An 11602-nucleotide genomic window follows, 5' to 3' on the forward strand; every position below is an offset into this window, starting at 1 on the left:
GCCCCTACGGACCAGAGCCACACATAATTTTGTCTATGATAGAGGAAAACTCTGTTCATAGAGAAATGATGACACTTTTATACTACGACTGTCCCTCCGTTATGCTGTCCCCCAACCCCTTGTTGCTGTCCTGTACCATTTCTCTGAGTATTATTTTTCTATGACGGGGGAATTCCCTGTGGTGGGGGAAAAGAATACTGCCACCAAGTATTCCCACTTGGATCGTAAGAGGCGAGAAGAAAGGGACGGGGATTGGGACTAGGCATCCTTCTCCTTGTAGCCCCACAGGGGATATTCCTAAACAAAAAAGAGAAGGCATAAGAGGGTCTGGAAGTTCTCGAACCAGCACCCTAAGGTTTGGGTCTTTTAATGTGCGTGGATGTGGTACAGATGAGAGTAAAAGGGAAGAGATAGGTAGTATGTTTGTGAGAAGAAAGATGGATGTGTTGGCTTTGAGTGAAACTAAGTTGAAAGGGAAGGGTGAGTGTAAGTTTGGGAGTGTAAGTGGGAGGTTATCAGGAGTGAAGAGAGGGCGAGGGAGGGAAGGGGTGGCTATTCTACTAAGTGAAGAGATAGGTAAACGGGTAGTGGAGCGGAAGGAGGTTTCCTCAAGGATAATATGCATAAAGGTGAAACTGGGAAAGGAGATGTGGGTTTTTGTAAGTGCATATGGGCCTGGCAGTGAGAAGAGTGTAGAAGAAAGGGAGGCCTTTTGGATAGATTTAAATGAGTGCATAGACGATTTAGGAAGAAATGTCAATGTAATAGTACTGGGAGACCTTAATGCTAGGGTAGGAAATGATCCAGTCGATGGAGTGGTTGGGAAATGTGGAGTTCCAGGAAAGAATCGTAGTGGAGAGTTGATGGTGGAAATGTGTCTAGAAAGAGAGTTGATGATAGCAAATACAGTGTTTCGGAAGAAAGTCAAGCATACGTACACATAGGAGAGGGTGGTGGATGGAAGGGTGGTAGACAGAGCGCTAATGGACTATGTAGTGGTAAATAGGATTATGATAGGAAGAGTTAAGGATGTACATGTGCTAAGGGGAGAGGGTGGGGGAATATCAGATCATTTTTTGGTGGAAGGTAAGTTGAGAGTGGAGGATAGATGGAGAAAGAGGAAAGGGACAAAAGGTAAGGAGGTTCTTAGAGTGAACTCTTTGAATGGAAAGGAAAAGGAGAAGGAGTACAAGAAGAAGCTGAAGGAGGAGTGGGAGGGAGTAAAGGATAGAGTAGAGCTGGGTGTGGAGGACGAATGGGGATGGTTCAAGGAGGGAGTCATAAAGTGTGCAAGGATGGTGTGTGGAACAAGAAGGACAGGGGGAAATAGAAGAAAGGGTAGTGAATGGTGGGATGAGGAAACAAAGAAGGTTGTAGAAGAGAAGAAGCGAGCTTACACAGATTGGTTACAAAATAGGACGAGGGAGACATATGAGAGGTACAAAGAAAAGAAAAGAGAAGTAAAGCAAAAAGGTAAAGGAGGCAAAGAGGAGAGCAGATGTGAAATGGGGTAAGAGTATGACAGAAAATTTTGAAAGTAATAGAAAGATGTTTTGGAAAGAAATTAGGAGAGGAAGAGGAGGCGAATCAAGTAGAGAAGAAAAGGTAAAAGGTGCAGATGGAGATATGATAATGGAAGAGAAGGCAGTGAGGGGAAGATGGGCAGAATATTTTAGGGAGTTGCTAAATGTGAAGGAGGATAGGGAGGGAAAGATAGTTGCACTGGGAAATGCTATGAAAATGAGAGTGATAAGTGAGGAAAATGGAGGAAAAATAAGGAAGGATGAAGTGAACGCAGTTGTTAAGATGATGAAAGTAGGTAAGGCACCTGGTCTGGATGGATGCCATGCAGAATGTCTAAAAAAAGGAGGTACAGTGATGGTGGACTGGCTGGTGAGGTTATTTAATGTTTGCTGGAGAAAGGGTAGAGTGCCGGAGGACTGGAGGAGTACCTGTATAGTTCCACTTTACAAGGGAAAAGGGGACAAGTGTGAATGTAGTAGTTTCAGAGGGATTAGCTTGTTAAGTGTAGTTGGGAAGGCTTATGGGAGGATCTTGATTGAGAGGATTAGGAGAGGAATAGAGGGAGTAATTGGTGAGGAACAGTGTGGATTTAGGACAGGAAGAGGTTGTGTAGATCAGATCTTTGTGGTAAGACAGATATGTGAGAAAGCTATAGGAAAGGCGAAGGATGTTTTTTGGGCTTTTATGGATCTGGAAAAGGCTTATGATAGGGTAGACAGAAAGGCACTGTGGGAGGTTATGCAGATATACGGGATAGGAGGAAAGCTTCTGGAAGCTGTCAAGAGTTTTTATGAGAGTAGTAGAGCTTGTGTCAGGATTAGAAATGGAGAGAGTGAGTGATTCGAGGTAAAGGTGGGACTTCGTCAAGGATGCGTTATGTCACCCTGGCTGTTCAACTTATACATGGATGGGGTGGTGTGAGAGGTAAATGCAAGGGTAGTGGGTCAGGGATTGGAGATGGTTAAAGAAAATGGAGAAAAGTGGGAGGTGAACCAGCTGTTGTTTGCGAACGACACTGCACTTGTGGCAGAATCGGAGGAGGGATTGAGGAAGCTGGTGGCAGAGTTTGGGAGAGTATGTGATAGATGAAAGTTAAGATAAATGTGGGTAAAAGTAAGGTGATGAGATGTACAAGGGGTGAAAGTGGCAGTAGACTGGAAGTAAGCATTAAGGGAGAGCGACTGGAGGAAGTGGATAGTTTTAGATACGTGGGTGTAAATGTGGCAGGAAAAGGTGGAGTGAAGGTCGAGGTAGAATGTAGATTGAGAGAAGCGAGTAAATGCCTTGGTGGATTAAAGAGTGTAATGAGGAATAGACATTTGGGAATGGATGCTAAGAGGAGACTGTATGAAGGAGTGATTGTGCCAACAACACTGTATGGGGCAGAAACATGGAACATAAGAGAAGAAGAGAGAAGGAGTTTGAATGTGTTTGAGATGAGGTGTCTGAGAAGTATGATGGGGGTTACTAGGCTAGATAGAGTGAGAAATGAGGAGGTGAGGAGGAGAACAGGGGTGGAAAAGGAGCTGGGAGATAGGGTTGATGAAAGAATATTAGGATGGTTTGGACACATGGAAAGAATGAATGAAGAAAGACTAGTAAAAGAGGTATGGAAGGCAGATGTGGAGGGAGTGAACATGAGGGGACGTCCTAGGATGAGGTGGATGGATGGGGTGAAGGGGGCTTTGGGGAAGAGGGGAATGTCTGTTGAGGAAGGACGAGAGAGGACAGAAGACAGGTGTGAATGGAGAATGGCTGTATATGGATGATGTTGTGATTGCATGAGGTGGAATGGGCGGGGGTGTGTGGGGTGAGGTAGTATGTGTGAGGAAAATTTGACGCAGCCCGAAGGGATTTCTCCCCGGCCTCTCCTTTTATGCAATGGGAGGACGGAGAGGGGGGGGTCGCCGATTTAATGAAGCGGCCTTGCTGTGGATGTGCTGTGTCTTGCGACACTGCTTCTGACCCAGGGCAGTGGACAAAGTGCAGGGATGACCCGTCATCCAGGAGGTGCTCAGATGAGAGGGAGGGTAGAGGGTTGTGGAGTGTATTCAGGGATGGAATGGGTGGAAATGATTTTATGCCTTTCCCTTTTTGGCTGCCTCCCTTGTAAGGGGGAAAAAGCATTGGTATACGTATGTATGTATTTCGTCTGTATTTTTATTTTTTTTATTTTCTAAGATTTCAAGAATATAACAATTTATCGTGACAGATGGCGTATTAAACATGACGTCATATTTTGGCGGGGTTTTGTTTTCTTCGTCACCATTCTCTACCATGGCTGTTATTACACCCACGTCCACTGACCAGGTAAGTCTTTGTTTTCTTTTCAGTAATAACTCTACCTTTGTTGCATTAAAACGTGTTCATTTTAGACGTAATCTCTATATTAGGTGGGTATTGTAGTTAATTATTATTTTTACGTAATTTTCAGATTGATATGGCTCCTAAGAGGAAATTTAGAGATGTCTGGATGGCTGACCCTGCTTTCTAACCATGGTTGTCTTCCGTAATAGAAGACCCTGAGAAGGCAAGCTGCGTATTCTGCAAGAGACAGTTTGGGGCCCATTTGACAGCCATAACAAGGCACAAGGAGACAAAGATGCATATCCTCAATGCGCAAAAATTCGAAGATCTACCCAAGCAAGAGACTTCATCATCTCCTGTAGGGTTATATATAATTTCCTATTTACTTATCTGTTTGATATGAATAGAGAGCAAGTTTAAGGATAAATGTTAACTCAAAAATTATACATATAATGAGTAAAAAATACGTGTATAACATAGTTGAAATCCTTTTCAGGTTGGTGCCAGCGTTGCTGTAGTTGTGGCTCTCCTGATGGCATTCATTGCAGAGCAAAATCTTTCATTCTCCATCATTGACCAAATGGTGGAGTTAATAAAAGTTATGTTTCCTGACTCTGCAATTGCCCAGGGGATTCACATGTATAAGACAAAATGTACCGAGACCATGAAGTCACTGGCCAACGTCATCACAGAAGATCTCGTGAAGAAGCTGAGGATATACAAATTCTCAATCATAATAGATGAGACAACCGATGTCAGTTGCACCAAAACATGTGCTGTACTCGTAAGGTATTTTGACTTGACTAGCCACAAAACAAACACGTGTTTCTTCTCTTTGATCAACCTTTATAGCAGTAGTTCTGTGGGATCAACAGTGGAGAACTTATATGAAAAGTTAATGGAAACACTAGATAGTCATAACATCCCAAGGAGTAATTTTATTGGATTTACAGCGGACGGTGCCTCAAACACAATGGGAGAAAATAACACTTTAACCAACCGCCTCAAAGATAGTTTGCCTGGCATAACAGTATTTCGCTGTATATGTCATTCCATCCACCTTGCAGCATCAGAGGCAGCTAAACAACTTCCTCGTAAATGTGAAGAGCTGCTAAGAGATACATATATTCCTTTTTCTCATAGTGCCAAAAGGAAGCACGAGTTTAAAGATTTTTCAAAATTTTTGCAATGTCAAGCCACATAAGATCCTGCACCCCTATCAAACACGCTGGCTATCATACCATGAAGCTGTAGCTCGCATCTTGGAGCAGTGGCAACCTCTAAGGCTTTACTTCATCGAAAAAGAATCAGAACTAAGGTTACTTTCAATTCAAAATATAATTGAAAAGATGCGAGATCCCTCAGTGAAAATGTATCTTACATTCTTAAATTATATTCTTCCTAAATTTAAGAAAATAAATTTAATGTTTCAAAGTAATGAGCCAACTATTCACTTATTGCAAGAATCCATCACTGAACTACTCGGAAGTTTATTGAGACCCTTGGACCCGTGGACCCGTGGATCCGTGGACCCGAGGGCCCGTGGAGCCGTGGAGCCGTAGAGAAATGGAGCCGTGGAACCGTGGAGCCGTGGATCTCTGGAGAAGTTGAGTCGAGGAGCCATGGAGCCATGGAGCCGTGGAGCAGTGGAGCCGTGGAGCCGTGGAGCCGTGGAGCCGTGGAGCCGTGGAGCCGTGGAGCCGTGGAGCCGTGGAGTCGTGGAGTCGTGGAGCCGTGGAGCCGTGGAGCCGTGGAAAAGTGAAGTCGTGGATCTCTGCAGAAGTGGAGTCGAGGAGCCATGGAGCCGTGGAGCCGTGGAGCCGTGGAGCAGTGGAGCCGTGGAGCAGTGGAGCCGTGGAGGCGTGGAGCCGTCGAGTCGTGGAGCCGTGGAGCCGTGGAGCCGTGGAGCCGTGGAGCCGTGGAGCTTTGGACCCGTGGAGAAGTGAAGCCGTGGAGCCGTGGAGAAGTGGAGTCGTGGAGCAGTGGAGCCGTAGAACCGTGGACAAGTGGAGCTGTGGAGTCGCGGAGTCGTGGAGTCGTGGAGCTGTGGAGTCGTGGAGCCGTGGAGCCGTGGAGTCGTGGAGCCGTTGAGCCGTGGAGGCGTGGAGCCTCGGACCTGTGGACCCGTAGAGCCGTGGAGCCGTGGACCCGTGGAGTCGTGGAGCCGTGGAGCCGTGGAGACATGCAGCCGTGGAGAAGTGGAGCCGTGGAGCCGTGGAGCCGTGGAGCCGTGGAGCCGTGGAGCCATGGAGCCGTGGAGAAGTGGAGTTGTTGAGCAGTGGAGCCGTGGACCCGTGAAGCCGTGGAGCTGTTGAGAAGTGGAGCCGTGGAGCCGTGGAGCCGTGGAGCCGTGGAGAAGTTCAGCCTTGGAGCCGTGGAGCCGTGAAGCCGTGAAGTGGAGCCTTAGAGCCGTAAAGAAGTGAAGTCATGGAGAAGTGGAGCCGTGGAACCGTGGAACCATAGAGCCGTGGGGCCGTGGAGCCGTGGAGCCGTGGAGCCGTGGAGCCGTGGAGCCGTGGAGCCGTGGAGCCGTGTAGAAGTGGAGCCGTGGAGCCATAGACCCGATGACCCGTGGAACCGTGTACCCGTGGAGCCATGGACCCGTGGACCCGTGGACCCGTGGATCCGTGGACCCGTGGATCCGTAGATCCGTGTAGCAGTGGAGCCGTGGACCCGTGGTACCGCGGAGCCGTGGAGCCGTGGACCCGTGGAGAAGTTGAGTCGTGGAGCAGTGGAGCCTTGGACACGTGGAGCCGTGGAGCCGTGGAGCCGTGGAGCCTTGAAGCCGTGGACCCGTGGACTCGTGGAGCCGTGGAGCCGCGGAGCCTGGGAGCCGTGGAGCCGTGGAGCAGTGGACCCGTGGAGCCGTAGAGTCGTGGAGGCGTGGAGCCGTGTAACCGTGGACCCGTGGACCAGTAGAGCCGTGATCCCGTTGACCCGTGGACCCGTGGACCCGTGGACCAGTGGAGCTGTGGAGAATTGGAGTCGTGGAGCCGTGGAGCCGTGCAGCCGTGGAGCCGTGGAGCCGTGGAGGAATGGAGTCGTGGAGCCGTGGAGCCGTGGAGCCGTGGAGGCGTGGTACCGTGGAGCCGAGGAGAAGTGGAGCCGTGGAGCCGTGAAGCCGTGGAGCTGTGGAGCCATGGAGAAGTGGAGCTGTGAAGCCGTGGAGCCGTGGAGCCGTGGAGCCGTGGAGCCGTGGAGCCGTGGAGCCGTGGAGCCGTGGAGCCGTGGAGCCGTGGAGCCGTGGAGCCGTGGAGCCGTGAAGAGGTTAAGCCGTGGAGTCGTGGACCCGTGGACCATGCACCCGTAGACCCATAGAAAAGTGGAGCCATGGAGCTGTGGAGAAGTGGAGCCGTGGAGTCGTGGAGCCATGGAGCCGTGGAACCGTGGACCCATGGACCCGTGGACCCGTGGACCTGTTGACCCGTGGACCCGTGGACCCGTGGAGCCGTGGAGCCGTGTAGAACTGGAGTCGTAGAGCCGTGGAGCCGTGGAGCCGTGAAGCCGTGGAGCCTTGGAGCCGTGGAGAAGTGGAGCCCTGGAGAACTGGAGAAGTGGGGCCGTGGAGCCTTGCAGCCGTGGAGCTTTGGAGTCGTGGAGCTGTGAAGCCGTGGAGCAGTGGAATCATGTAGCCGTGGAGCCGTGGTGCCTTGGAGCCGTGGAGCCGGGGAGCCATGGAGAAGTGGAGCCGTGGAGCCGTGGAGCCGTTGAGTAGTGGAGCCGTTGAGCCGTGGAGCCTTGAAGTCGTACAGTCCGGCAGTGAGAAGATGCTGGAAAAAACCCACACCCACTCTCTCTCCTCTCTATATCTCTCTCCTAGTGTCTCTATGTGTGTATCTATGCATCTCCATCTTGCCTATTTACATCTCTTTCACTCTCTCTCTTTTCCTCTTTTTCTTATATTTTCTTTATCTAAATATGCTTGTATATATATATATATATATATATATATATATATATATATATATAAAAATATATATATATGTGTATGTATATATATATATATATATATATATATATATATATATATATATATATATATATATATTCATTTCAAATATCTTTATTTTAAAAAGAAATTCGGATGTTCCATGGGCTCTAATCTCACGCCAGTTCTAGCCAATTTATATATGGATTATTTTGAATCAGTGCTACTACCGGGAATTAAACCACCCGCAGTGTTTTGGCACAGATATGTTGATGACATCTTGAATGAATGGGGTTCCTTCCAAGAATTCTACAGCAAACTCAATCACCTAACGAACAACACCAAATTCAAGGTGGAATGGGAAATAGATCATAAATTACCTTTTTTAGACATCTTAATAATTAGAAATGCGGAGTCTTTATCGTTCACAGTTTATAGGAAGCCCACCCATACAGGGGGCATTGCATACACATTGAACCTATGGATAAAGGAAAAAGAAAAAGAAAAACAGATACAGAAACAGTGAGGAACCTTCGAAACTGGATCTAGTACTCACATCGGAACCCGAAATTGTAGACAGAACAGAATACAAAACATCATTAGGAAAGTGTGACCATGTGCAAATAGAATTTGAATTAAAAGAGCAAATGGACCTAAGAAGAAATGCGAAACATAGAATAGCAAGACCAATGTATAGCAAAACGAATTTGAGAAACTTAAAGATTTTTTTTGAAACACAAACTGGGAAAAAATCCTTAGTGAAGAAACAAGGATCGAAGAGAAATGGAATATACTAAAGGAAATTTATAATGAGGGTGTGTTCAAATATGTTCCACAACAAAAGCTAGAAAGAATATACATAAAAAACCGGTACGACAAAAAATGTAGTGAAGCCAAGGATAAAAGAGTGAAAGCCTGGGAAAAATGGAAAAAAGACATAAAAAAGAGCAAATGGAAACATACATCAAACTAAGAAACGATTATGTAAAAATAGGCAGGGAGGAAAAGAGGAATTATGAAAAGGAAATTATAGAAATATGTAAGGATCAGCCGAAGCTATTTTACAGATATGTGAATGGTAAACGGAAAAACAAGCGAGAAATAGAAAAACTACGCCAAGGAAGTCATAAATACACAGAAGAACAAGAAATGGTAGAAGTTATGATTAACCACTTCTAATCGGTTTTCACAATTGAGAACTCACCTATCTGTGAAAGAAAAGAGAAGTAGAAATACCCCCCAAATAAAGGAAATAACCGTAACAAAAAAGGAAATCAGTGAAAAAAAAAATAGATGTTAGAAAATCGCATGGTCGGATGGAATTGGAAATTGGATACTGAGGGAATGCGTGGAGGAACTAAAAGGTAATATACACACTATAATCAAAAGCTCGCTTAAAGAAGGAAAAGTACCACAAGACTGGAAAGAGGAAAACATTGTACCAATATATAAAGGGAAAAAAGAACGAAAACAAGAAGAAAAACAAAAATAAAAGAAGAAAAAGAAAAACGCCAAGAACGCCAAGAAGAAGAACGTGAAGAACGCCAAGAAGAAGGAGAAGAAGAAAAAGAAGAAGAAGAAGAAGAAGGAGAAGAAGGAGAAGAAGAAGACGAAGAAGACGAAGAAGACGAAGAAGACGAAGAAGAAGAAGAAGAAGAAGAAGAGGAAGAAGAAGAAGAAGAAGAAGAAGAAGAAGACGAAGAAGACGAAGAAGACGAAGAAGACGAAGAAGACGAAGAAGACGAAGAAGAAGAAGAAGAAGAAGAAGAAGAAGAAGAAGAAGAAGAAGAAGAAGAAGAAGAAGAAGAAGAAGAAGAAGAGGAAGAAACAACACACACACACACACACACACACACACACACACACGCACGCACGCACGCACGCACGCACACACACACACACACACACACACACACACACACACACACACACACACACACACACACACACACACACACACACACACCGTGGAGCCGTGAAGCCGTGAAGCCATGGGTAAGTGGAGCCGTTGATCCATGGACCCGTGTAGAAGTGGAGTCGTGGAGCAGTGGAGCCGTGGAGCCGTGAAGACATGGAGAAGTGGAGTAATGAAGCCGTAGAGCCGTGGAGCCGTGTGAAGTGGAGAAGTGAAGCCGTGGAGTCGTGGAGCAGTGGAGCCGTGGACCCGTGGACCCGTGGACCTGTGGACCTGTGGACCCGTGGAGAAGTGAAGTCGTGGAGCCGTGGAGAAGTGGAGTCGTGGAGCATTGAAGCCGGGGAGTGGGGGAGCAGTGGAAAAGTGGAACCGTGGAGTCATGGAGCTGCGGAGCCGTGGAACCGTGGACCCGTGGACCCGTGGACCCGTGGACCCGTGGACCCGTGGATCCGTGGACCCGAGGACCCGTGGACCCGTGGAGCCGTAGAGCAGTGGAGCCGTGGAACCGTGGACCCGTGGACCCGTGGACCCGTGGACCCGTGGACCCGTGGACCCGTGGACCCGTGGACCCGTGGACCCGTGGACCCGTGGAGCCGTGGACCCGTGGAGCCGTGGAGCCGTGAAGCCGTGGAGCCGTGGATTCGTGGAGCCATGGATAAGTGGAGCCGTTGATCCATGGACCCGTGTAGAAGTGGAGTCGTGGAGCAGTGGAGCCGTGGAGCCGTGAAGACATGGAGAAGTGGAGTAATGAAGCCGTAGACCCGTGGAGCCGTGTAAAGTGGAGAAGTGAAGCCGTGGAGCCGTGGAGCCGTGGAGCCGTGGACCCGTGGACCTGTGGACCTGTGGAGAAGTGGAGAAGTGTAGCAGTGGACCCGTGGAACCGTGGAGTCGTGGAGCCGTGGAGAAGTGAAGCCGTGGAGCCGTGGAGAAGTGGAGTCGTGCAGCATTGGAGCCGGGGAGCGGGGGAGCAGTGGAGAAGTGGAACCGTGGAGTCGTGGAGCTGCGGAGCCGTGGAACCGTGGACCCGTGGACCCGTGGACCCGCGGACCCGTGGATCCGTGGACCCGAGGACCCGTGGACCCGTGGAGCCGTGGAGTCGTAGAGCAGTGGAGCCGTGGAACCGTGGACCCGTGAACCCGTGGACCCGTGGATCCGTGGATCCGTGGACACGTGGACCCGTGGACCCGAGGACCCGTGGATCCGTGGATCCGTGGACCCGAGGACCCGTGGACCCGTGGACCCGTGGAGCCGTAGAGCAGTGGAGCCGTGGAACAGTGGAGTCGTGGAGCCGTGGAAAAGTGAAGTCGTGGAGCCGTGGAAAAGTGAAGTCGTGGAGCTCTGGAGAAGTGAAGTCGAGGAGTCATGGAGCCGTGGAGTCGTAGAGCAGTGGAGTCGTGGAGCCGTGGAAAAGTGAAGTCGTGGAGCCGTGGAAAAGTGAAGTCGTGGAGCTCTGGAGAAGTGAAGTCGAGGAGTCATGGAGCCGTGGAGTCGTAGAGCAGTGGAGTCGTGGAGCCGTGGAGTCGTGGAGCCATAGAGCCGTTGAGCCGTGGAGCGGTGGACCCGTGGAACTGTGGACCCGTGGACCCGTGGACCCGTGGACCCGTGGACCCGTGGACCCGTGGACCCGTGGACCCGCGGACCCGTGGACCCGTGAACCCGTAGACCTAAAGACCCGTAGACCCGTAGACCCGTCGAGCTGTGGAGAAGTGGAGTCGTGGAGTCATGGAGTCATGTAGCCGTGGAGCCGTGTAGCCGTGGAGTAATGGACTCGTGGAGCAGTGGAGCCGTGGAGCCGTGGAGCCGTAGAGCCGTAGAACCGTGGATAAGTGGAGCCGTGTAGCCGTGGAGTAATGGACTCGTGGAGCAGTGGAGCCGTGGAGCCGTGGAGCCGTAGAGCCGTGGAGCCATTAAGCCATGGTTTCACCACC

This window comes from Oratosquilla oratoria, unplaced genomic scaffold (genome assembly GCF_046742065.1).
Source record: "Oratosquilla oratoria isolate Oo_2021 unplaced genomic scaffold, ASM4674206v1 SCAFFOLD62, whole genome shotgun sequence".
Lineage (NCBI taxonomy): Eukaryota > Metazoa > Arthropoda > Malacostraca > Stomatopoda > Squillidae > Oratosquilla > Oratosquilla oratoria.